General features: G+C 43.6%; 1 non-coding gene across 1 annotated transcript; it reads left to right on the top strand.

The window, feature by feature from the left end:
* Positions 1-2,318: 2,318 nt before the first annotated feature.
* trnas-gcu (transfer RNA serine (anticodon GCU)) lies at positions 2,319-2,400 on the top strand. Its single transcript has one exon. It is a non-coding gene; the product is annotated as a tRNA-Ser (tRNA).
* Positions 2,401-26,854: the final 24,454 nt, after the last annotated feature.

Below are 26,854 nucleotides of genomic sequence, written 5' to 3'. Positions count from 1 at the left end.
CGTAGTTTAATTTTTCACCCTTTCGTCACACTCAATGAGCTATTTTTTTTTAAAACCATGCCATATTCACTATACCTTCGCAATTTATTTTCACGTATTTGGAGTTTATACCAGCCAAATTTCAAGGGAATCCAAGGAGTTTGAAAGAGTACATACTGTACGAATTTTTGTTTTTAATGCAAAACTTTCAAAACAGCTGACTTCCTGTTGAGTGGAGCAAATATAAGCCAGTGTGAAATATGTCTGTCATGGTGATGATAATGTCCCCACCAAAAACCATGGAGATCGAACAAATTCTGTGGCAACGACAGAAATAAACACACTCAGACATCAGCCCATTGCCTGCATTCAGGGCGATATGGAGCTCCTCAGTCACACCCAAACCCATGCGCTATGCACGTTTTTGATTTTTCACAAGTATGAGGCCTGAGCCAAAGATGCATGTGCCACTGGAGGTGTAGACCCTCAGGCCCTCAGCCTGCACCTCCGCTTCTCGGGCCCTAAAGGAAAATGAGCCATTGATCGCGAAATATGACCAACCCTGATTTCAGAGTAATTATCAATATACTTGGACTAAATTTAAAGTAAAATCATGTAGTTAAAACAGACAATCATGCCCATTCTGTCAATTTGTGCAAGTGGGTGTGATGTGTGGAGATGATCGACACTGTCATTTGTGTTTAGCCTGAGGGAAATGAAAATAACTACTGACCAAACTAGAACAATAACATCCTCTTTTTATTTTCATCCCTCACTGTCCTTCTTTCATTTAGGTTCCTTAGGCTAATTTACTCAGTTCATTTTCTTTTTGAATTTATCTGCAGTGTTTGTATCCGTTAGCTTTAATACTCACACAGTAATGTGCTAATGCTAACAGCTAATTAGCTTAGCAACTGGATCCAACTTTTCTGACTAGCCGCTAACTTTAGGCTCATTATCATGGATATAAACCAATTTGCCAAACAATAAGGAACAGGTCGCTTTGAGCAAAAACCCTCTGAACGCTGTTAACTCTATTCCTGAGAGCGTTTCCGCCTCTTCACTGCTATTTTTGACCCTTTTTGTAATAATGAGGTGTTTAAAGCACTGAAACTGAGAAACCTCACCGTTCCAGGGCTCGGTCAGTCCGCTCCACCCGGGCTGAGGCGCTTCGCTCCTGAAGTTCATTCCTGCCGGTGCGGGAATAAACCCAGCGGTGCTGTGGGAATAACCGCTGTGTCAGAGTCGCTGGTGGGATCCTGATCTCGCCGCTTCTACAAATGAATGTTTTTCTGGGGGGAAAAATTCTAAAGATTTAAACACAAACATTCCAAATTCTGAATGCATCTTTCAATTTTTGTGAGGTAGGCGGGGAAATCATGAATATTCATGAGGAAAGTGCCGCCTGATTGGTCGGTGAAGTCTTTCTGTTCCACCCCGTTGCTTTATGAGGAAACGGTTTTGTTTGGTTCTGAACCCATCAGTCCGAGTCCAATAATTATTCTACCATCAGGAAAAGGAGCACAGAATTTACTACGATTGGTTTCAAATGCATGTTGTTGTGGTTCGTGGATTATTATCCGTGAATAAAGTTGGACTTTTCTTCAAAAGGAGTGAAATAAAAGATTTGTACAAAACACAAGTTTATGGCCCAAACCAGCATTATGTAATAATCCATTTACTGTGTTTTGATCCAATCCTGTAATTAGCCTCTGATCAGGAAAAGGAGCACAAAATTTACTGCAATTGGTTTCATCTCATCTCATCATCTCTAGCCACTTTATCCTGTTCTACAGGGTCGCAGGCAAGCTGGAGCCTATCCCAGCTGACTACGGGCGAAAGGCGGGGTACACCCTGGACAAGTCGCCAGGTCATCACAGGGCTGACACATAGACACAGACAACCATTCACACCTACGGTCAATTTAGAGTCACCAGTTAACCTAACCTGCATGTCTTTGGACTGTGGGGGAAACCAGAGCACCCGGAGGAAACTCACGTGAACAACATGCAAACTCTGCACAGAAAGGCCCTCGTCGGCCACGGGGCTCGAACGCGGACTTTCTTGCTGTGAGGCGACAGCGCTAACCACTACACCACCCGCAATTGGTTTCAAATGATTATAATTTCATTTTCAGTCAGACTTCAGATGAGCATTTTAGACGGATTTATTTGTGAATATGTAGTTTTCACATTTTCATAACAGGCTTATTAAATAAATATACAGCAATAATGTTCCAACAAATATTTTAATGAGTCTGAGTTTTGATGTTGACAGAGTTATGAACACACCAAAGATCATTGCATCATACAAAATAAATACGCACACACATACATGTAGGCGAGGTGGCTGAGAGGTTAAGGTGATGGACTGCTAATCCATTGTGCTCTGCATGTGTGGGTTCGAATCCCACCCTCGTTGCATGCCTGCTCTTTTGGGTGGCACGGTGGTGTAGTGGTTAGCACGGTCACCTCACAGCAAGAAGGTTCTGGGTTCATGGCTGGCGAGGGCCTTTCTGTGTGGAGTTTGCATGCTCTCCCTCTGTCTGCGTGGGTTTCCTCTGGGTGCTCTGGTTTCCCCCACAATCCAAAGACATGCAGTTAGGTTGATGTGGGGCGACCTTGGGCTGAGGTGCCCTTGAGCAAGGTACTGCGCTCTGGGCTGCTCACTGGGTGTGTGCGCGCGTGTGTTCACTGCTTCAGATGGGTTAAATGCAGAGGATGAATTTCACTGTGCTTGAAGTGTGCATGTGACGAATAAAGGTTTAACAAAATATATTAACATAGAGTATATAAAATGCAATTTTAACAAACAAAGGTTTAGGAAAAATGTAAACACCTGTAACTGAATTCATGACACTTTTTTTTGTTATCTGTGCAAAGATCTGTACTATTAATTCAGATTTATTCCCTTTGCAGACTTTTTAATTCAAATCAATGTCTTTAAGTGTCAGATAGAAACACATCCTGGCTGATCGCTTCATCAGGGGGAAATGGGGGAACTGTCCTTAAACTGCTCACACACACAAAATACATTATGATTTAATCCTGTGACAAAATACAGACAGACAATAATCAGCAATTATTGGTCGATAGTGATGGCCGTCTGAAGCCAAGGCTCTGAAGCGCGTGCTGAGTATAAGGGGGCGTGGCAAATGAAGCCCCGCCTCGAGGTGTGGCTCGTTCGGAAGAAAACTACGTGACCAATGAAAAACGAGGCCTCGGTTTGTTTGGTTCCCGTCAGAGTTTCACCCTGAGAGTCGATTCCCGGATAAAAGCGGGCAAAAGAGCTGCCACTTTGTGGGTTGGAGAGAATATCGGAGAGAATATTTCTTTTCTTTCAAACTTTTTTTGGAAAATGTTATACTGTATATCAATCCAACATTTGCAGTTTGTATTATTAAGTAGTAGTGATTGTGTTATCAAATAATATTAGTGCACTGACTGTAGTAGTGGTAATGTTCTCACCCCCCCCCACACACACACACTTTAAAAACATTTTTTTCTTTATTTCTTTTCTTGTCTTTATTCTAAAATGGATCCTGTACACAAGAGGAAATATTCACTGATGTGGGAACATTTTGAAATGGTTCCTCCCAATAAGGTCTTCTGGTCATATTTTATTAGAAGATTTTATCATCATCATGCACAATTATATTCATATTGCATATTCATGGTTGAAGGTAGGCGGCACGGTGGCGTAGTGGTTAGCGCTGTCGCCTCACAGCAAGAAGGTCCGGGTTCGAGCCCCATGGCCGGCGAGGGCCTTTCTGTGTGGAGTTTGCATGTTCTCCCCGTGTCCGCGTGGGTTTCCTCCGGGTGCTCCGGTTTCCCCCACAGTCCAAAGACATGCAGGTTAGGTTAACTGGTGACTCTAAATTGACCGTAGGTGTGAATGTGAATGGTTGTCTGTGTCTATGTGTCAGCCCTGTGATGACCTGGCAACTTGTCCAGGGTGTACCCCGCCTTTCGCCCGTAGTCAGCTGGGATAGGCTCCAGCTTGCCTGCGACCCTGTAGAACAGGATAAAGTGGCTAGAGATAATGAGATGAGATGAGACATCATCAGTGCTGAGGCATTATAGAGCTTTTCATGAGAATGAGCGGCCTGCCAACAGACCAGGCAAAAGTAAGAATTTTTTTTCTGTTTCAAATGTGTCATCAAAATCAAACTCTGTTTAACTGAAAGATATCATCTTTGTGTTATAGATTCCAGAAAACCAATGATAGATGAGGTCTTGGTTAATCATCTTCTTTCACCTGCTCCCATTAAGGGTCGACACAGCGGATCTGTTCCACACATTTAATTTGGCATACGGCATTTTTTCACTCAGGGTACACATTTGGAAAAATAAAATGTTATTCAGCTGTATTAAAAAAAAGATATGTCAAGTTTCTTGTATTAAACTGATATGTTTACATTAGTTTCATCGGATCACCACAGAGAACAGTTTTTAAATTTTGTTTCCATGTTGATTCTTTCATTTTTTTATGCCTTTTTGGTCCATTTTAGGGCTGTTTTGGCATGTTATACTGTTCCACTGTACATTGAACTATATAACATCATACAGAATCCCACATTTCTAGTGCATTTTGTGCTATAAGATTGATATGAAATGATAATGTAGTATCTCTGCTTAATTTAATATATGCATATAAAGGAGTCATTTATCACCTGGCAAAAATTTTGCAGTTCTTTAATAATGTGTCCGTCATTATGCCAAATCACGTCAGTGTTCTCAAAAAGGAACCCAAAAATTCAATCACTGATTCTTTTAATGGTATCCATTTTGGTAGTTTCAATCTCTATATATGTAGGAATAATGCACAGAAAAAAATTGTTGAGTGTAAGGCACCGACACCTTTCAGCGTTCATTGAAAATGTTCACTGGGATAATGGAAAAAGCAATGTAGTCTCCGTAGCCCTCTCTAAACTCGGGGTTTAATCAGGGTTAAAGAATTTCCCATAATGTTTTTATAATTACCATGAGAAGTAAAGGTATAAAAATGCCTTTAGTCATTACAGACTTGAAGGAATTGCACTGAGTAGTGGTTTAACTGAGAAATGTAGTCTCTGTAGCCCATGTAGTCTCCGTAGCCCCCAATTCTTCATTAGGCGGTTCTTCGTTAGAAAATATATTTGATTCTGTGCTCATTGCCATACAAATTGTATTTCATAATATTTCCAATAAAATATATCTAGTTATACCTTTAAATCTTTCTTTTTTTATTCTGTGGAAAAAAATATACACTGGTGTAGTCTCCGTAGCCCCCACCAATTCACCGAAACAGTGGTCTTGATCAACAGGCCATATCTTCTGAATCAGATGAGGATACCTCATGAAATTTTCACACTGTAATATTAAGATATGTGGAAACAAAATGCACTGAATAAAATCTGAAAACTAAACTTTCAAAAAATGACCATTTTGGAACAGAAATGTGTACCCTGAGTGAAAAAATGCCAATAGGTTTTACATCAGATGCCCTTCCTGATACAACCATCCCCAATCTATCCAGGTTTGGGACGAGCACTAAGTAGGCACTGGCTTGTACAACCCCAGTGGCTGGGTATTTTACCTAATCTGCATGTCTTTGAACTGTGGAGGAAACTGAAGCACACAGAGGAAACCCACACAGACATGGAGAGAACATGCAAACTCCACACAGAAAGGCCCCATCAGCTGTGAGGTTTGAACCCAGAACCTTCTTGCTTGAGGTGACAGTGCTAACCCCTGCAGGTTAATATGATTATTAAAGACACCCAGCCATTGTGAATGGTGGAAGATGTGGGCTTTAGGGAGCTCATGCACATATTGGAACCCACTTGTGTTCTCCCTACTAGGAAGGTGTGTATTTAGTAATGTAGTTAATTCATTAGTAAAAAGTAATTAATATAAACATTTAACAATATTTTTCGACATCATTCAGCATTAAAGGCCATGGTAGGTGGTAATGATGCAGCGAAGCAGCTGGGTTATAACCTGGTACAATGTGTAAGGGAAAATCTGTCTACAATGGAGTCACCTAGTGTAATGACAACGGCCACCATGCTTGAGCCAAGGTTTAAAACCACTGGGTTCCTCAGCCAAAATAAGATGCATGAAGCAGTAAAGTGACTGAAAGTAGAGTGTGCCAATATAATTATAATTGCTGAATCTGCCAGATCTAGTGAGCTCTTAGTCCAGCTGCCAGCCTCCTCTGAAACAGTTGGGGATGCAAACAGCTGTAGTAAGAATGGAATGATTCTGTTCATTTGTTTTGTCATACAAAAGATATCTAATAAAATATCTACTAAGGATATTTTTAAAAGTAATGTTGTAATGTGAAGTATTTTAACCACTTTTCAAGTGTTTTATATATATTCCTTACATGACTTGCGGCATTGGGCGGCACGGTGGTGTAGTGGTTAGCGCTGTCGCCTCACAGCAAGAAGGTCCGGGTTCGAGCCCCGTGGCAGGCGAGGGCCTTTCTGTGTGGAGTTTGCATGTTGTCCGCGTGGGTTTCATCCGGGTGCTCCGGTTTCCCCCACAGTCCAAAGACATGCAGGTTAGGTTAACTGGTGACTCTAAATTGACCGTAGGTGTGAATGTGAGTGTGAATGGTTGTCTGTGTCTATGTGTCAGCCCTGTGATGACCTGGTGACTTGTCCAGGGTGTACCCCGCCTTTCGCCCGTAGTCAGCTGGGATAGGCTCCAGCTTGCCTGCGACCCTGTAGAACAGGATAAAGCAGCTACAGACAATGAGATGAGATGAGACTTGTGGTATCTGCTGGACACCACAGTGAATCAGAGCAGAAGAAGCTCAAATGCCACTGCTGATGCCACAATAGAAGTGGAACGTTACTTGGGAGAAGCCAACCTTCCAAAAATTGAGGATCCACTTGTATATTGGAGTAAACAAAAACATGTGGATCTCCACCTCTACCAGCTGGCACTTCAGTTATGTTCACTAGCATCCTCAATACCATGTGAGAAAGTGTTCTACAAGGCTGGGGAGGGAATTTCTAAGAAAAGGAATCACCTAAATCCAAACACAGTGAAAAAAAATCTGTTCCAAAACAAAAATCAATAAAGGTTCCTCTAAAAGTTACTACGTGCACTGCACGGCTGCAGTAGCACTCACAGTCCCATCACACAAGCACTGAACACAAACACAAATGTTACCCCTCTTTATGTTTATGTACACCTTTTTATAGTGCAGACACAATTATACTGACCATAAATCCATAGAACGAGACAAAGAGTGTGTGCGTGTGTGTGTGTGAGAGAGAGAGAGAGAATTTAAAAAAAAAGTGTTGACACCAAATAACATTCAGGCACATAAAAAAAATATTACATCACAGTTATTTTCAAATGGAACACTGAGCAAATTCCTGTCCATGCAAATAATAATGTAAAGTGGCAGAACATTGATGTGATGAAATTAAAGCATGCTGCACATTTCTGTTCACAGTAGGCAGTGAGTGAAGTCTGCTGAATGAGACTCAGAGTAATGAACCTTTTAGTGAATCACAACTTGAAATGGGGCTTCATCTGCCACGCCCTCTTATTCTCGATACACACTTCAGAGCCTCATTTGGCCATCACTATTGGACAAGATTGAACAAAATATCGTGATTTGTTAGTGGCGAGCAAGCAATTAATTATTTGTTGATGCCAAAAGCAGAGGCAAATAATTGTTTGCAAGACACTAATAATTCATGATATTTTGTGAAAACTGAGTTCAATAATCATTTTATCATTCATTTTTTTGAAATACTGATTATAAAGTTTGTGTGACAATTCAAACGATAACAAGTAAATTGACGCACGTTAACAAAAGTGTGATGTACCTGCGCATGAGCAGACCATTATTTGTAGGCAGTTATTTGCAGTTCGCTCAGCCAATCAAAATAGCATAAAATGATTTGAATGATAATTAACAATTATTTGAACAATTATTCAACTTTGTCTGAGTTATTATTCACCGATATTCACTGAGCTTCAGGCGGATAATTGTTTTAGGATAAATACACAGGTGATTTTTTTTAAAAAAACTCATCTAAAAAATAATTTATTTCAAACTTCAAAAGCAGCAGGCAAATGTAATGCACACAGACATGTGTCACTTATCTATGCCGACTCACATAAAATACTTTATTTTGAAATAGATAAATAAATCACAATTCCACCTTACTTTTGAATAGTTTTAGACCAAGTTTCATTGCATCTTTAGTGTTTTAAGAACAGCAATTTTTTTCATAATCTGTAATTCTTCCTCACTTATGGTGACAAAGTGATTGGCCGCCATTTTGCCGAGTCTCTTGAGGTGATTATCGAGAAATAATCCAAGTTTTGTGACCAATCAGCGCACAATTTCTGATAATCACCTCCATATTTATACTAAAACAAAATACCCAACACACAATACATTTCTGGAGGTGCTGACTCAGTAAATATGAAATAAAAATGTCGAGAGCATATGACGCGGTACGCGGTGGTCCGGATCACCGTATTTTCCATACAAAACGAGGGCATTAATTAATTATTTTTCCTGGATTGTGGTCCGGTTCACCGTATGCTGTATTATATTACGATATAAATAAAAACTTACCAAAATCATACTGTGTTTGTCATTTAATACGAGTTTTTTTACAAAGTCGTACATCATTTGTTATTTTTTCTCAAACCGGAAGAGAAATGCATGCGTAAAACACACGCGCAATAAAAGATACCAGTTCTAACGCATGTAAAAAAGCGGGAGCTGCCACGAGGGAAGTGAAAAATAATTTTACCAACTTTCGTCATTATGTCTCAGGGTGGTTATGAACAGCTTCTAAGGAATAAGAAAAAATGTGCTAGAGACTACAAAGCAACAGAAGAAAGGGCAAAGGAAAGAATTTATTCTAAATTAGGGGAAGAAGTAGCTGAAAATTTAAAATTTATTTGTCTTCTGAACTTGGTGGTCCGGACCACACCTGAAAACGGCGTGGTCCGGACCACAACGGTAGTCCGGACCACCGCGTACCGCGTCATATTCTAAAGAAGCATGGCTTACTGTTTTGTTCAACCATTTTTTAATGACATTGTTGTTAATTTGGGACACATTTTCACCGATTTAAGTTTTTACTTTCTCCTCAGTGACACATTTAAAAAGTCATTTATTTGTTGCATTTTTATTAATGACATAAGCAAATCAAATTTCAAGAACAGGATTTAAAAAAAAAACTCCAATTTTACCATCAACATAGTCTAATATTGTATAAACATTTTAGAAATTTTATATTATATATTTTCCAAATTATTTTTTTCTAAAATAATGTATGAACAGATAAAATTAAGAACAAGAAAAAAACATGAATACAAAATAAAATTTTATGAACCTGAATTTATTGAGGAATCAGCTTTACAAACAGATAAACAAATGGTGCAATTGTGACAAGGAAATTAAAACATTAATTTTCTGGTCATAATTCACTCAAGTCAAAATACACTCCCCCAGAATAAAATCCGCTTCTGGGCAATCGCTCACTTGAAAATAAACAAACAACCAATGGAAACTCAGGCATGGTTCCGGAAAGCAACGAGCAGGCCAAGAAGAGCAGTTTGGGGGGCTTGCGGTAGTTAGTTGGACAAACCCTAACATGTTGGAGGGGAATTAGCTCAAGTGGGAGCGTGCTTGCTTTGCATATAAGAGGTAGTGGTATCAATACTCACTTTCTCCAAGACAGCAACTACCACCTTGCTTGCATTTTAGAGAGAAAAACTTTCTTGTCATCTTGCAAACCATCTGAATCATCTGCACTTTCAGCCAAGTCAAGATCAAATTTCTTTCGCCACATTCAAAACAGCAGTTAGTTGATTTGGTCATTGTTGCAAACAGTGCCAAGGTTGTGGGTTTAATCCAAATAGTGGCTGTTTTCACAGATGTGCTGTTTTGAATGTGGCAAAAGAAATTTGATCTTGACTTGGCTGAAAGTGCAGATGATTCGCAACATGACAAGAAAGTTTTTTCTCTCTTAAACACAAGCAAGGTAGCAGTTTTGGAGAATGTGGGCCTCAATCCCACTACCTCTTACAAGCACTCTACCACTTGAGCTAAATCCCCTGCTGTGTTTAAGGGTTTGTCCAACTAACTACCGCAAGCCCCCCAAACTGCCCTTCCTGACCTGCTCATTGCTCTCTGGAACCATGCCTGAGTTTCCATTGGCTGTTTGTTTATTTTCAAGTGGGCGACTGCCCAGAAGTGGATTTTATTCTGGGGGAGTGTATTCTGACTCCCATTTGCATGAATACCAGGTGGTAAGCTTCACGGGTTTTGCCCCTAAAACAACCCAATCTCCTCACATGGAGTCTCTGGCATGCTTCTCACACTTTTGGGGCATGCCTTAGGAAGCATTTGTTGCTTCATTGTTCAATGAGAGCAGTTGGGTGGAAGGTGGTGAAAAGTGTCTTTTCAGGACAGCAGCTTGCTTTTCACCAACAGGTTTAAGAATGCAAGCAGGTAAGCATCATATTTTCAGTTTGTAAAAGCTGTCTCAGCTGACTTTGCACACGAGCGAGAGTTAGAATTTCATAGTGGATGGTGGGAATATGACAAGCCTGTTGAAAAATGTGAGTCGGAGATACTGAGGTCAGTGGGCAATTCAAGAAATAAAGCCAAGCAAACTGAAAGGAATCTGTGATAGCTCACCTTTGGAGCTTATCAGAGGAGCATATCAGCAGAAAATTATTGTGCAGTTAGTTGATTTGGTCATTGTTGCAAACAGTGCCAAGGTTGTGGGTTTAATCCAAATACTGACTGTTTTCACAGATGTGCTGTTTTGAATGTGGCGAAAGAAATTTGATCTTGACTTGGCTGAAAGTGCAGATGATTCAGATGGTTTGCAAGATGACAAGAAAGTTTTTCTCTGTAAAATGCAAGCAAGGTGGCAGTTGCTAGTTTGACGCCTTTGCCAGTTGACGTTGCCTCTGATGTTCTGTTTGTGCCTCACTTGACCTTTGCCTGTTTTTTGATACTGTCTTTTACATCCTGATTTGGATCTGATTAACAGTGTGCTCTTTATAAACACCCCATTCTGATTTTACATCTGTCCGGTGCATGCCAATCTCTCTATCTCTCTCTCTTTTTTTGTGAATTTCACTGTCATACTGGAAAAAGGCATGTAACATTTTCATAGAAGAGAAAAATAAATAAGTTTTAGCTTCTTTTACTTCCTCGATCTAGGATATTCCAGCATGCTTAAACAAGCTTTCATTATGGTGCTCCAAACTCAATAGCTGTTTAACAGGAAATGTGATGGTCTTTTTTTTTTAAACAAATCTATTCTAGTAAACAACTGAAAAAAAAAACCTTCAAAATGTTATACCCATTGGTAAGAATGATGTTTAGGTCTAATTTAGAAATAAACTTCAGCAGATTACTACACAAATGATGGTTTATCTACAAAAGCAAACTGATATCATAGACTGAGGGTTGAGCCTGCAGAGGTAAACATGTAAAGAGCTCCATCGTGTGAAAAAAGCACGGCTCTGCTCCAGTCATGTGTAGTGCTTTTTGTACAGTGTAGTTGGGTTTCCTGTCACTGTGGGCTCCAGAGCGCAGTAGTACAGTGCAGAGTCTGTCACTGCAGCAGAGGAGATGAGCAGATCCACTTTCTTACTCGTTTTATCAAGTTTGATGGACACTCGTGGATGAGGTGGTTGAGCCTTTGTGACAAGATCACTTCTTTCAGCAATCAACAGCAGAAACTCTGGTCTTGATCCAGGTTTTTGTTGGTACCAGTGGAGACTGTTACCTGATCCAGTATATGTGCAGGACAGTGTGATGTTGCTGCCTTCAGTTCCAGATATAGTGGTTTGTTCTGGTTTAATGCTGTTGTCAGCAGCTTCTGCTATAAATACATTAACATAATATCATGACCATTTATTATTAATAAACTGTGATTAAAAACATTGTTCTTTTTGTTTGTTAAATACTTAAATATTTCATGTATAATGTATCTGACTTACCAATGTCAGCATGAGTGAGGAAAAGCAAGAAGAAGAGTAACATTGTTGTTATGAGTGTTTAGTTCAGACCTCTAGTTTTAGGAATAAATGCCAGTGTTGTGTATTTGAGATTGTCTCTGATGTCTCCACATGTAGCTCCACCCACTCATATGTATTCATATTCACCACGACTCTGCTTCAGCTTATAATACACAAGCCTTTATTTGTATCTCTGTGACTTTAATAAATTGCAACAACTTTGCATTTTATACAAACCCACTTGATCTTATAAGCAAAATAATATGTTCAATTACTGCTTTATTCTGGTCTTGGTTATGGTGGATCTGGCATCACTCTGCATGGAGCAAGAACACATTCTGAATGGGACACCAGTCCAACACAGGATACTGTACACACACAAATTCACACTTCCAGGCAATTTAGTGTAGCCAGGCCACCTAAATGCATGTTTGAATGATACAGTAAGAAAAAGTGTCATCACTAAATTATATTTTAGATTATATACATGACCCCATTCATCAACATTGTGTCTGATCAAATATTGTCATAAAACAAGGAAAAGTGAATTCGACTGACAGTTTCCTTATTCATCCATTTTATCTTTACTGTATCTATACAGCCAAACTCATATCTCTTCAGAGTTCATCAAAGCCGTTTGCCATAGCTTGCATCAACTAAAGTGACATGCATTTGTACATACATGCATCATAAAAACATAAATGAAAATTGATTACAGCAAATCATTGGGAAAAACTGAACAGAAATTAATTAATTCCACAAGGTGTACACCAATAACACCTGACAAAATGACTGTGATATTTTCCTTAAAATATATTTTGGAGCATCAAAAATGTAAATTAGTGAATTTACTGTGATTGATATGTCGTTGTTGTGTTAATCTTTATTCTTCTTTTCTGTTTCTTTCAGCTGCAGATGCTGCCATAATTGTTGTCTGTGTCTGACTGTTAACAGGTTGGAAACTTTAATCTTCTGTGGTTTTAGAAACTTCATATATACCATTTGTATGTTTTGTACAGCCTTTCATTGACTCTGTATTACTGTGCTGCTACTCCGAGAGCACAGTGATAGAGCGCAGAATCTGAGAGCTTTAGACCTCTGATAGTAAGTTCAGTAGAGTCTGAGGTTGTTGCTGTCTCTAATCGAGTATCAGTCAGAGTGCTCCCAGAACTATATGACCTCGCACCTTTATACAGTAAAAACTGTGGTGCGCTGTTAGGATATTGTTTGTACCAGTAAAGATCAATGTAGCTGCTGCTTGACTCATATGAACATTTCAGAGTAACGGTGTCTGTTTCTTTCCCCATAATGTTGGCATCTTCATCTGTCGGGATAATTTATAACAATAAATTTTCCACATTATGATGTGATACTGATTTTTACTTTTTTTTTTTCTGGTGTGGCATCAATATGCTTCCGTATTTTATACAGTGTCCTTCTTGTGTCAGGAATCTTCTGAACTTTTGCACATGCAAGGATAAAATAGTCACAATATTTCTGCTATTTGTTTTAGTCATGAGGCACTCAAGTCTTGCCCTAAAGGATCTTAAACAATGTTTTGAAACACACACTGGCTGCCAAAGGTTGCCAGTAAAAACACTTTTGTTTTTGGTTAAACAATCTATTGTGTCATTTTACAAACCCTAAAATCAAATCCTATTCAGAATTAGGAATCGTTGGTGAAATTTGGTGTGTAAAAATCCCTGTAGGGTTTAAGCTCTCCAGTGCTTGAGTTTCACTCCCCTGATGTGATGTATGCCAGGGGTTCTCAACCTTTTTTGCTTTGAGGCCCACCTATTCATACTTGTAATGAGTGAAAGGCCATTAAAAAAAATCCCCAATTATTTTGGCTCATCTATTCTATTAGACTCTAATAATCTATTGTAAAGTGTATTAATAGGATGCAACATCACTCCTTGGGGTGGTGTAGTGGTTAGGACTGTTGCCTCCCAGCAAGAAGATTCTGGGTTTGAGCCCAGCAGCTGATGGGGGCCTTTTTGTGAGGAGCTTGCATGTTCTCCCTGTGTCTGCATGGATTTCCTCCAGGTGCTCTGGTTTCCCCCCAAAACACGCAGGTTTGGCTAATTGGTGGCTCTGAATTAAGCATGAATGATTGTTTGTCTCTATCTAAATGACCTGGTGACTTGTCCAGGGTGTATCTTACATATAGTCACCTGGGATAGGCTCCAACTTGCCTGTGAACCTGCACAAGATAAGTGGTAATGGATGCATGGAACATTATTCCCTGTTACAGATGGAAGCCCAGGAATGAAATAAATGCAATGAAAAAAAAAATAAATGTAGGTATTATCCCCTGCCCAAATGAAGTTTGGACTGTCTGTTTGGTCACGTTTTTTATTTCCAGGCCATATCTTTAAAACTACTGAAGATATCTTCATGAACCTTTGTATACATATCAAGCAACATGTGAACTGGTGCCTTTTGCAATTTTGGATTTTTGAAAAAAGTATTTTTAAAATTTTTACATATAAAATAGATTTTGACTTAGTGTCAAAGAGCAATGTTCATTTCCAGAGCATATATCCAAAGCTATTCATGATAAATATTTAAAACCTGGTAAACACATTAACAAGATGACATAGATGTGCATTTTCAAGAAGGTCCATTGAAGGCCCAGATTGAACTCACAAGCCCTGATTTACAAGGCCAGTGCGCTAACCATTGAGCTACAGAGCCTTGCATAGACTCATAGCAGCAACCATGCATTCAGCCCAAAGCAGAACCTTGAGGACCCTCTGCTGATCCTCGAATACCACTTGCCCACCAAGTCACCACTTTTCCACTGAGGGCTGGTTCCAAGTTGGTGCCTAATCTTGAGCCAGTTCTTGAAGTTTCCACAGCCAAAGAACCAGCTCTCAGTCAGGAAAACTGGTCCCAGAGTGCCACCAAATCTTTGCTGGTCAAGAACCACTTATGTCAGTGGCTAGAACTTGTTTTCCTGGGAAACAATCTCGAATGTTTTTTTTTTTTTTTTTGCATACAACTTTTAAGGGTTCATCTCTGAGAAACAACCAAAAACTCCACGAGATGACAGGAGGAAGAAACCTTGAGAGCAATCAGACTCAAAAGAGAACCCATCCTCATCTGGGTCACACCAGATGGTGAGATTATAAATAAGTTCCCTTCTGTAACTTTGTGCCACATTGTCAAAATTTGCAACACACCCCTTTCACTGACGTCACACTTACATTAGCAACTGTTACTGCCCTTGTCCTGGGAGACAAGTGAACTTTGTTTACATACTGAAAGCAAGCGATATTGAAGATGTCAGATGTCTGCAGTTCGAAGAAAGCTACTGCTAAAAAAGCTTGACTACTTGATTGCTTGGATAATCTAAGTCAGAGAGAAGCAAAGGATAGATACACACAGAAGTTAGAGTTCATTTATGGTTATGATCTGTGCAAAATTGCTCGAAATGATTGGAGTGACGATGTCCATTTGTGGCCAAAGTTTACCTCCATGGATGTTGGAATGTACCTTCTCACTGCATTTTCTGTTTCAATTTAAAAAACTAATAAAAATAATAAAAAAAATAAAAAGGGCAGCATGGTGGTGTAATGGTTAGCACTGTTACCTCACAGTGAGAAGGTCCGGGTTCGAGCCCTGTGGCTAATGAGGGCCATTCTGCACGGAGTTTGCATGTTCTGCCCACGTAGGTTTCCTCCAGGTGCTCTTGTTTCCCCCACAGTCCAAAGACATGCAGGTTAGGTTAAGTGGTGACTCTAAATTGACCATAGGTGTGAATGGTTGTCTGTGTCTATGTGTCAGCCCTGTGATGACCTGGAGACTTGTCCAGGGTGTACCCTGCCTTTTGCCTGTAGTCAGCTGGGATAGGCTCCAGCTTGTCTGTGACCCTGTAGAACAGGATAAAGCGGCTAGAGATAATGAGATGAGATGAGTTGAAAAAATAAAAATTAAAAACACTAGTCGTTTACTGAAAGAGAAGCAGGGAGGATTGAGAATCCAGCAGCTGTGGTTTGTTTACACCTGAAACTAAAACTTGTAGCGTCCTAGCAACCACTGCAAAGACGCCTACAAAAAGCAAGATTCGGAGACAGTTTGACTCACTCTTTACATGCCAGCAGCCAAATCAGTTTGCCTGACCACCACTTCATTCACCGGAAGTAAACTCACAAGCAAAAGTCACGTGACCGAATACAACCTCTGTTCTATTCCAGGTTAAGCACTCGCAAAGAATGACTGAAAAACTTCTAACTCCGTGGATTGTTGGTGAATAAAATGGCAAGATTGTGGCCGCAAACTGCGACTGTATGGCAGGCCTTGGAGAGAACTTTTCTCACATGCCATCGCTGTTGTGGGCTATTGAAGCTGGAGTGAAACAAAAGGATTCACTGACAGTTACAGATAAAAACTGTCAGTGAAAAACATCTCCTACTCCCAGTTCAGAGATATTCCACTGGGAATTTTCTTATTTTTTGATTTCATTTTTTTTTTTGTATCTGTATGATCAAAGTCTCATCTGTTCATACATATATACCTACATGCATCATAAACACATGAGCAAATGAATGAGTGAATGAATAAACAAATGAAAATTGATTACAGTAGGTTATGGGGAAACCCAGAAAAGAGTTCATTAGTTTTATTCATATATACGCCTTGTAGCCACTGATGGTTATTACATAGCTTGTTTCCTCTTTTCTTCTCTTTTCCTTTTATCATAAAGTTGTATCCTTTTGTCATTGTGACGGTTACACACGTTACGTATCAGCTCTCTCCATCCTTGTCTATCTTCCACAAGCGTGTCCCATTGACTTAGCACATGAGCAGTCTTCAGGGCATTTTTACAAGTCTCTTTAAACCTCAGTTTAGTTTTATTCCAGATAGTGCAAACCAGCAAAACCTGACACAATGGATCTGAAAGTGTCATTAAAATATTTTGGAGAATGAAACATTTAGGTTTGTGAATTCGCTGTGATTAATGTGGAGTTGTTGTGTTAATCCCTCATTATTATTCTGTTCTATTTCCTCCAGGTGCATGTGTTACCACAAATGTTGTTTGTGTCTGTGGTTAACCGATGAGCTGGTAAAGGGAATATCTTTGATCTGTGGTTTTAGAAGCTTCATATATACCATGTGTATGTTTTTGTACAGCCTTTCATTGACTCTGTATTACTGTGCTACTACTGTAAGGCACAGTGATAGAGTGCAGAATCTGAGAGCTTTAGACCTCTGATAGTAAGTTCAGTGGAGTCTCTGGTTGTTTTTGACTCTAATCGACGATCATCAGGAGTGCTCTCCAAACTATATGACCTCGCACCTTCATACAATAAATACTGTGGTGCGCTGTTTGGATATTGTTTGTACCAGTAAAGATAAATGAGCTCACTGCTTGACTCATATGAACATTTCAGAGTAACATTGTCTGTTTCTTTCCTGACAATGTCGGCATCTTCATTTGTCGGCCCAATTTTGTCTGCAAAACTGCCTGTTGTTAAAAAAAAAATTAAAAAAGAATATGAATAAATAAATCAGTGAAGTATTTTTCAACCAAATACACTGAAGAAATTAAGAAATGACTAGATTAATACAAACATGGGTATTAATTAAAACAATGAATTGACAATTAAAATTTAATAATTAATGATTGTACTTGGGCGGCACGGTGGTGTAGTGGTTAGCGCTGTCGCCTCACAGCAAGAAGGTCCTGGGTTCGAGCCCCGGGGCCAGCGAGGGCCTTTCTGTGTGGAGTTTGCATGTTCTCCCTGTGTCTGTGTGGGTTTCCCCCACAGTCCAAAGACATGCAGGTTAGGTTAACTGGTGATGCTAAATTGACCGTAGGTGTGAATGGTTGTCTGTGTCTATGTGTCAGCCCTGTGATGACCTGGCGACTTGTCCAGGGTGTACCCCGCCTTTCGCCCGTAGTCAGCTGGGATAGGCTCCAGCTTGCCTGCGACCCTGTAGAAGGATAAAGCGGCTAGAGATAATGAGATGAGATGATTGTACTTATTAATGTAATGATGAGCTGATGAAAGTTAATTACCTGTTGCAACAGTGAGAATCAGTGGGATGTACAGTAAATTGTATGGTTGAGCCATTTCTGAACACAGCTCTGTGAGGACTCTGTATAATAGTGCTGTATGTGCTGAACTTTCCACATGAGGGAACACATCTGTAAGAAGTGCACACCCAGGAAGTGCTGCTGTCGAACACTGTATGGACTTCAATAAATAAAGTTTAAATTAAATCTGACTTCAGCCTAATCTGACTGAGTTTGGAGAAGGCCGTCTGTTTGAGTTTTGTGTCACTGTGGGCTCCAGGGTGCAGGACGACAGTGCAGAGTCTGATACTGCAGCAGGATTACAAAGATGGAGTAACAATACATTCATTAAAGCAAATATTAAATGCGGATAATATAGTTTATGATGTATGTTAATTCTGCTAATGTGCATGTTTTGCTGAAATTTGGGTAATATTGCTGAAAAAGAGTTATAGACTAATATGAGTGACTATAATATATTAATTAATTTATTTTCTAAAACGCTTATCCATTGTGGGTCTCTGGTGAGCTGGAGCCAATATCAGCTGATATTGGTGGCTGACAGGAGACAGGGTATACCTTGGACAGGTTGCCAATCTATCATGGGGCTAATGCAGAGAGACAGACAGCTATTTCCACTCGCATTCACACCTGGGGCAAGTAAGAATAACCAGTTGACTTAATCTGCATGTCTTTGGACTGTGGGAAGAAACTGGAGCACCCAGAGGAAACCCATGCAGGCACGGGGAAAACATGCAAACTCAAACATGAAGGTTCAAACCCATAACCTGCTTGCTGTGAAGTGATAGTACTAACCACTGCACCAGCATGCCACCCCTATAATATATTTCTTTGGATAAAATAAATAAAAATAAGTATTAACGATTCTGATTTAATTTATGATATTGCCTAGCCTGGCAAGCCAGACTAAATGTGAATATTTAGTCTGGTCTCGGTCATAGACATTTCCGAAGGGTGTGGGTAGGAACAACCCGTTGTCTTTCAAACTGTCTCTGTGCGTATAGGCCAACGCTCTGACCAATCAGTGCAACAGTGATTGTGACGTAGTCAGAGCGACAGAAAGCAGTGGGGGAGTAGCCTGGCAAGCCAGACTAAATGTGACAGCAAAACATCCTTCTTGAAAAGGAATGAGCGGAGAGCCTCTTCCTGCTCATGTTTCAACAAAAACTCCAAGTCTAATTCTTCTAAAACTGATTCCAAAGCGGAATCAAACGAGCGCTGTTCAATAGCCGTAGCCATCTTTCCTGTTGTGCTTTCTCCCATAGACATATAAACATAGACGCCGCATTGAGCTAGTGGCCCAGTTGCTGGGATACGTCAGAGTGTCCGCCGTATTTGATGTGGCAAATCTTCCCCATAAACCAATGCAAGTAAATGGACTGAACTTCATAAAGCCCCTTTCTACAATAATATTTAACTCGATGCCTTTTATTCACCTATTAAGACACACACGTACAGTATATATTTGGGAAACAAACAGGCATCAAAACAACATATATAACTTTTAATGTGATGGTTATAAATAGTGTGCGAAATACCCTGTACACTGCAAACTAGTAACAGATACGCGATAGATAGCTCAGGTAAGCTAATCAGTCAGCATACTGTAGCAAGCTACCAAAACCTGAGGCCAAAATAACCAACTGTAAGGTTCACGAGATGTGGGTGGAGCACAGAGGACGGCAGGACAGAGACTGAGTTCGCAAAAACTCTTTTATACTCACTTTTCAGCGGAAATAGGTTTCTCTCTCAGCCACACACGCACGCACACACATTCCAGTTGTCTGGTTGTGGAGAGAGCTCCTCTGCTCTCGCTCTCCCTCCTTAAATAGCCCGGTTTACTGGGGAGAACACACACAAAACATAGATTAATCACACTCAGGTGAAGCGATTCTGCCACTTACTTTCCCCAACTCCGCCCTCCTGTCACAGACCGGCGCTTGACCACGCCCCCGCTGCCACATACCCCCACCGCCCGACTCAGGCCGGGCGCCCGTCCGGCCCGCAGCCGACTCCCTCCCCCCTTGACGGGAGAGGAAGTCCGCCACGACCATCTGCGCCCCCGGCCTGTGGACCACCTTGAAGTTGAAAGGTTGGAGCGCTAGATACCAACGGGTGATCCGCGCGTTGGCATCCTTCATGCGGTGGAGCCACTGGAGGGGCGCGTGGTCCGAACAGAGGGTGAAAGAGCGCCCCAGCAGGTAGTAGCGGAGGGCGAGGACCGCCCATTTGATCGCCAGACACTTTTTCTCAATGGTGCTGTAGCGCCCCTCACGCACCGACAGCTTCCGGCTGATGTATAATACTGGGCGATCCTCTCCCCCCACCTGCTGGGACAAAACGGCCCCCAGCCCTCTGTCCGACGCATCCGTCTGTAACAAAAAAGGGAGAGAGAAGTCAGGGGAGTGTAAAAGTGGCCCCCCACACAGTGCAGCCTTTACCTCAGAGAAAGCCCGCTGGCACTGCTCCATCCACTGGACCGGATCTGGCGCCCCCTTTTTAGTGAGGTCAGTCAGCGGGCTGGTGACGTCCGAATAATTAGGTATAAACCTACGATAATAGCCAGCCAGCCCCAGGAACTGTCTCACCCCCTTTTTGGTCTTGGGCCTCGGGCAGGCCACAATCGCTGCTGTCTTATTAATTTGGGGACGCACCTGCCTGTTACCCAAGTGGAAGCCCAGATACCATACTTCCACCCACCCAATCGCACACTTCTTCGGGTTGGCCGTGAGCCCCGCCCGCCTCAGCGACCTAAGGACGGCCCTCAGGTGTTGCAGGTGCCGCTGCCAGTCATTACTATAAATGATGATGTCATCCAAGTAAGCGGCCGCATAGGTGGCGTGGGGCCGGAGGATCCGGTCCATCAGCCGCTGAAACGTAGCCGGCGCCCCAAACAGCCCAAACGGAAGTGTGACGAACTGGTGTAAGCCGAACGGTGTGGAGAAGGCCGTTTTTTCCCAGGATAATGGAGTCAAGGGGATCTGCCAATATCCCTTCGTCAAATCCAGTGTCGAGTAAAAGCGAGCCGTGCCTAGTCGATCGAGCAGCTCATCAATACGAGGCATTGGGTACGCGTCGAATTTAGACACCGCGTTGACTTTTCTATAGTCCACACAGAACCGGACCGAGCCGTCGGCCTTGGGAACCAAGACCACCGGGCTGCTCCAGTCACTGTGGGACTCCTCGACGATGCCCATTTCGAGCATGGTCTGAAGTTCTTCCCGAACCACCTTTTTTTTGTGTTCGGGTAATCTATAAGGATGGCTATGCACTACCACCCCCGGGGGCGTCTCTATGTGGTGTTCTATGAGGTTGGTGCGACCGGGCAGGGGCGAGAACCCATCCGAAAACTCAGCCTGCAACTGGGCGACCTCCGTGAGTTGGGTCGGGGAGAGGTGGTCTCCACAGGGGACCGGACAGGTGCAAGATGCCAATGACCCTTTTTGGACCTCCGGCCCCAGCTCCGCCTTCTCCGGAACTACCGACACCAATGCCACGGGGACCTCCTCGTTCCAGAGCTTCAGCAGATTGAGGTGGTAGATCTGTAGCGCCCCCTCCCTGTCCGTTCGCCTAACCTCATAGTCGACGTCCCCGACTCGCCGTGTGACCTCGAAGGGCCCTTGCCACTTGGCGATTAATTTGGAGCTCGACGTGGGCAGCAGGACGAGTACCTTATCTCCCGGAGTGAACTCTCTAAGGCGCGTGCCCCTGTTGTACAGGCGGGTTTGCCGTTCCTGGGCCTGCCGCAAATTCTCCTGAGTTAAGTGGGTGAGCGTGTGGAGTTTTGCGCGCAGATCCATAACGTATTGAATTTCATTTTTGCTCTGCGAAGGTCCCTCCTCCCAATTTTCCCGCAGTACATCTAAGATGCCGCGCGGCTTACGCCCATACAATAATTCAAACGGGGAGAACCCCGTGGAGGCTTGGGGGACCTCTCGTACTGCAAACAACAAGGGTTCGAGCCACTTATCCCAGTTACGTGCGTCCTCACTTACGAATTTTTTGATAATATTCTTGAGGGTGCGGTTGAACCGTTCGACTAAACCGTCCATCTGTGGGTGATACACGCTGGTGCGGATCGGCTTAATACCCAGTAGCCCATACAGTTCGGCCAGTGTTTGTGACATAAACGAGGTGCCTTGGTCAGTCAGAATCTCTTTCGGGATTCCGACCCGGGAGATGACGTGGAAGAGGGCCTCTGCAATACTACGTGCGGAGATATTGCGAAGAGGCACCGCTTCCGGGTATCGCGTTGCATAGTCCACCAGAACCAATATAAAGCGGTACCCTCGTGTTGACTGATCTAATGGCCCGACGAGATCCATCCCAATTCTTTCAAACGGGGTCTCGATTAATGGTAGGGGGCGCAAGGGCGCTTTTGGAATGGCCGCTGGATTTACTAACTGGCATTCGCGGCACGCCGTACACCACTTACGGACGTCGTCGCGAATCCCCGGCCAATAGAATCGGGCCATTATCCGGGCGAGTGTTTTATCCTGCCCGAGGTGTCCCGCCATGGGATTAAAGTGAGCCGCCTGGAATACCAATTCCCGGCGGCTCTTTGGAATTAACAACTGGGTGACACGCTCCTTCGTCTGAGTGTCCTGCGTCACTCGGTACAACCTATCCTTTAAAATGGAAAAATAGGGGAAGGTCGGGGTGGCGTCCGGCTGGAGCGTTTGACCATCGATTACTCTCACTTGGTCAAACGCGTGTCGCAGAGTCTCGTCTCGCGATTGTTCCAGTGGGAAATCCGCGAGGGATTCCCCAATAGAAAGAGGAGGGGCCGGGGGCTCCTCACTCTGTCGCGGAGATGACGTAGACGGCTCTGCGACCGCAGCGCCAGCCAAAACGACACCGGGACCTCCCCCTGCTAACCGGCAGGACCCACTCTTTACTAGGTGTGCCATCAACCCCCGGAATCCCGGCCAATCAGTCCCCAAGATCAAAGAGTGGGTAAGGCGAGGATTAACCGCCACCTTTACTATGGATTTGTCCCCTCTGAAATGTATGTGGACCGACACCAACGGGTAGCAGTGAACATCCCCGTGCACACACAACACCTTCACCCCTTGTGCTCCCCCCAATGCCTCGTCTTGCACCAGGCTTTGGCGGATCGTGGTCTGGTTGCAACCCGAATCCACCAACGCCTGATATGTCGCCCCTTGTACACTTACCGGTATGCGATACGCTCCGGCCTGATCGAGGGCAGCCTCTGGCGCGTCGGGGATCCGCACCACCGCCCCCACCTCCATCGCGACACACTGTTGCTGCAGGTGGCCCGGTTCCCCGCAGCGCCAGCAAACCGGCCCGGGCCTCCCCTCTGCAGCTGTGGTTTGGGGGTCACTCACCTGAGGGGGGGGGGAGAGACAGACACAGAAGGGAGAAACGGGAGGGCACCACGGGTGCGGCGGGCCGGCTGGGGTGGAGCCGGCCCCCGCCTCCGTGGTGGGGGAATGGGGCGAGGACGGGACATGGGAGGAGGAAGAAGAGAGAGAGAGAGAGAAGAGGAGAGAGAAGATGATGACATCCGCTGTCCTGCGCCGGGACAGCCGCCAGATGATCCTCCGCCAGTCCTACGGCCTGATCCAGAGACGCCGGGCGGTGGCACTGGACCCACTCCGCGGTTCCGGCGGGTAGGCGGGCGACGAACTGTTCCAGCGCCACCTGGTCGATGATCCCCTCGGCGTCACGATCTTCGGCCCTCAGCCACCGCCAGCAGGCGTCCCGGAGCTGCTGGCCGAACGCGAACGGGCTGCCAACTTCCTCCATTCGCAGCGCGCGGAAGCGCTGGCGCTGCTGCTCCGGCGTGCACCCCACGCGCTGGAGGACAGCCCGGTGAAGGTCGGCGTAGGCCAGCCGGTGGTCGGCGGGGAGCTGTAGTGCGGCTAACTGCGCCTCTCCCGTCAGGAGGGGGAGGAGGCGCGCCGCGCGCTGCTCCATTGGCCACCCCGAGGCTTCGGCGACCTGTTCGAACAACGCAATGAATGCCTCGGGGTCGTCCTGCGGGCCCATCTTAGTCAAGGTGATGGGAGATGGGCCCGCGGCCGGGGCGCTGGTGGACCCCGCCGACGCGAGGAGGCGCCGGAACGCCTCTCGGTCTTCCTGTTGAGCCAGCACCAGGGCTTCGAAGCGCTGCTCCTGCTCCTTCCGGAGCGTGACGAGTGCCTGGTGCTGGCTCTGCTGAGCCATGGCGAGGGCGTGGATCAAGTCCGCGAACGGGGAGGATTCCATGGGGCTGCAGGACAGGTGCTCCACGATCCCGGGTTTCGGCACCACTGTAAGGTTCACGAGATGTGGGTGGAGCACAGAGGATGGCAGGACAGAGACTGAGTTCGCAAAAACTCTTTTATTCTCACTTTTCAGCGGAAATAAGTTTCTCTCTCAGCCACACACGCACGCACACACATTCCAGTTGTCTGGTTGTGGAGAGAGCTCCTCTGCTCTCGCTCTCCCTCCTTAAATAGCCTGGTTTACTGGGGAGAACACACACAAAACATAGATTAATCACACTCAGGTGAAGCGATTCTGCCACTTACCTTCCCCAACTCCGCCCTCCTGTCATAGACCGGCGCTTGACCACGCCCCCGCTGCCACACCAACCTACAAGACTGAATATGATAAATGATGGAAATAGTGGAAAAACTGGAAATAGTGAATGAAAATAAAAATTTACTGTTTTATTTATTGAGTCACCACACAGACCTACTCTCGTTGAAAGTGAGCTGAATGACCGCCAAACTGAGTTCGGCCAGGTTCTAACGTCATACCAAAACAAAATACATCACTGATTCCTTCACATTCAGAAAGGTTAAAAACATTCATCATACATTCAAAAACGTTCATCATAGTGCGGCACTGGGGCGGCACGGTGGTGTAGTGGTTAGCGCTGTCGCCTCACAGCAAGAAGGTCCTGGGTTCGAGCCCCGGGGCCGGCGAGGGCCTTTCTGTGCGGAGTTTGCATGTTCTCCCCGTGTCCGCGTGGGTTTCCTCCGGGTGCTCCGGTTTCCCCCACAGTCCAAAGACATGCAGGTTAGGTTAACTGGTGACTCTAAATTGACCGTAGGTGTGAATGTGAGTGTGAATGGTTGTCTGTGTCTATGTGTCAGCCCTGTGATGACCTGGCGACTTGTCCAGGGTGTACCCCGCCTTTCGCCCGTAGTCAGCTGGGATAGGCTCCAGCTTGCCTGCGACCCTGTAGAAGGATAAAGCGGCTAGAGGTGATGTGATGTGTGATAGTGCGGCACTGTATTATCTAATTCTCTCTGTTTATAACTATACACCTACCCGGTGGAGATGAGCTGGGAAACTGAAGACTGAAGGAACAGTATTGAAAAGTATTTTACCAGTCTCACCTGTGAAAGGTAATCCCATGTGATCTCGTTTGGACGATAAACCTGCTGGTACAGTTAAACGCAGCACATGAATGAGGCATCTTTATTCTCGGCTACTGTCTAGCTGCTATACCAGAGACGGTTGAAGAATCTCCACTTTGTCACATCCAATATGGCGGCGAGGATGCCGTATGATTCTACGCAGAAGCCAGCGCCTATGTTTATATGTCTATGCTTTCTCCAGCGTCGCGCAGCCTTGTTGTCACTCCTGCAAAAGCCTGCCCAAAGAATCCAAACAAAAACCTTGCATTGTGATTGGCGGGCACGATTTGATGCCTGGGGTGTGTTGTTGATATGGTCCGAGGCTAGACCCACTTGTAGGCAAAAATATTTTTGGCCGCTAGGCGGGTGGGTCTAGTTTACTAGGCTAGATATTGCCTCTTTGTGATTTTCTTTACTTAAGAAAATTGTACAGTTTTCACCTACTGTGGTTCAAGTGATCTTAGCATGTAGTGTGATAATCTTTGCTCTGTGGCAATTTAGCATTATAGACTCTAATGTTGCACATGCATTGAAAGACTAAGCAGTTAATGAATTTAAATAAACCTGTTCATTTTCACTTTATGTAACTCGTCTATTCCATTGTATTTAAATGCAATTGCATAAAATTTTCTAAGACATGACATGCATCAATTACAGGAACAAAACAGGAAATGCACAATGCTTGCTCTTGAGGCCATCACTTGCATCATTGAATTTAACTACTACAATTTAAAGGTTTAGTTTCACTTTATTTTAACAAACTTATTTCATTTTTGTGGTATCCTGAATAATTATAGTGACATGCATTATCACCCCATGCCACCAGAGGGTATAATACCTGTTGGACCATTGAGTAAATACACTTGGAGTCAGATAAGAGAATACCTAGACGAGACAGGGAACGTGTATGTGAGTAGTTGTGTTCGTGTGCAATAAAGAGACAAACAACAGGCCTTGGATCCACCGAGTGATTTTATAATTTAGTACACGTTATCACAATTTTACATCAAGCTAACTGCCTCAAATTTCCTTAGGTGTTACCTGCATTAGACAACAGGTTCAGGAGAGACTGAAGGAGTATCGCAGGATGGAGTCATGAGGTATAGCATGGGATGGATGAGCGATTTAGTTGTAACTCCTCATTACTGGATTATAATGATGGCTGATACCTACATATCATAGACAGACAGCAACAAGACTTGACATGCTTTTGGACTTTCAAGCACTTAAAGCTGTTTATGATCACTAATCAAGTGGCTGTACTTGTGTGCATTATATAATTAGGGCTTGCATTGATATTGATCATGTTTAAATGCTGTATAGGCACCCTTTAATTGGCAACAGGTGATAATATCACAAAATACTGATGAACCTAGATGGGAACAAGCTGCCCCCCAACTTGCAAAAAACTGAAACCCAAGTTGTTTCAATAAAGACAAATGTTCTGG

Source organism: Neoarius graeffei, chromosome 1 (assembly GCF_027579695.1).
Source record: "Neoarius graeffei isolate fNeoGra1 chromosome 1, fNeoGra1.pri, whole genome shotgun sequence".
NCBI classification, from domain to species: Eukaryota; Metazoa; Chordata; class Actinopteri; order Siluriformes; family Ariidae; genus Neoarius; species Neoarius graeffei.
The sequence above is the reverse complement of the archived record's forward strand: the minus strand, read 5'-3'. Positions and strand labels throughout refer to the sequence as shown.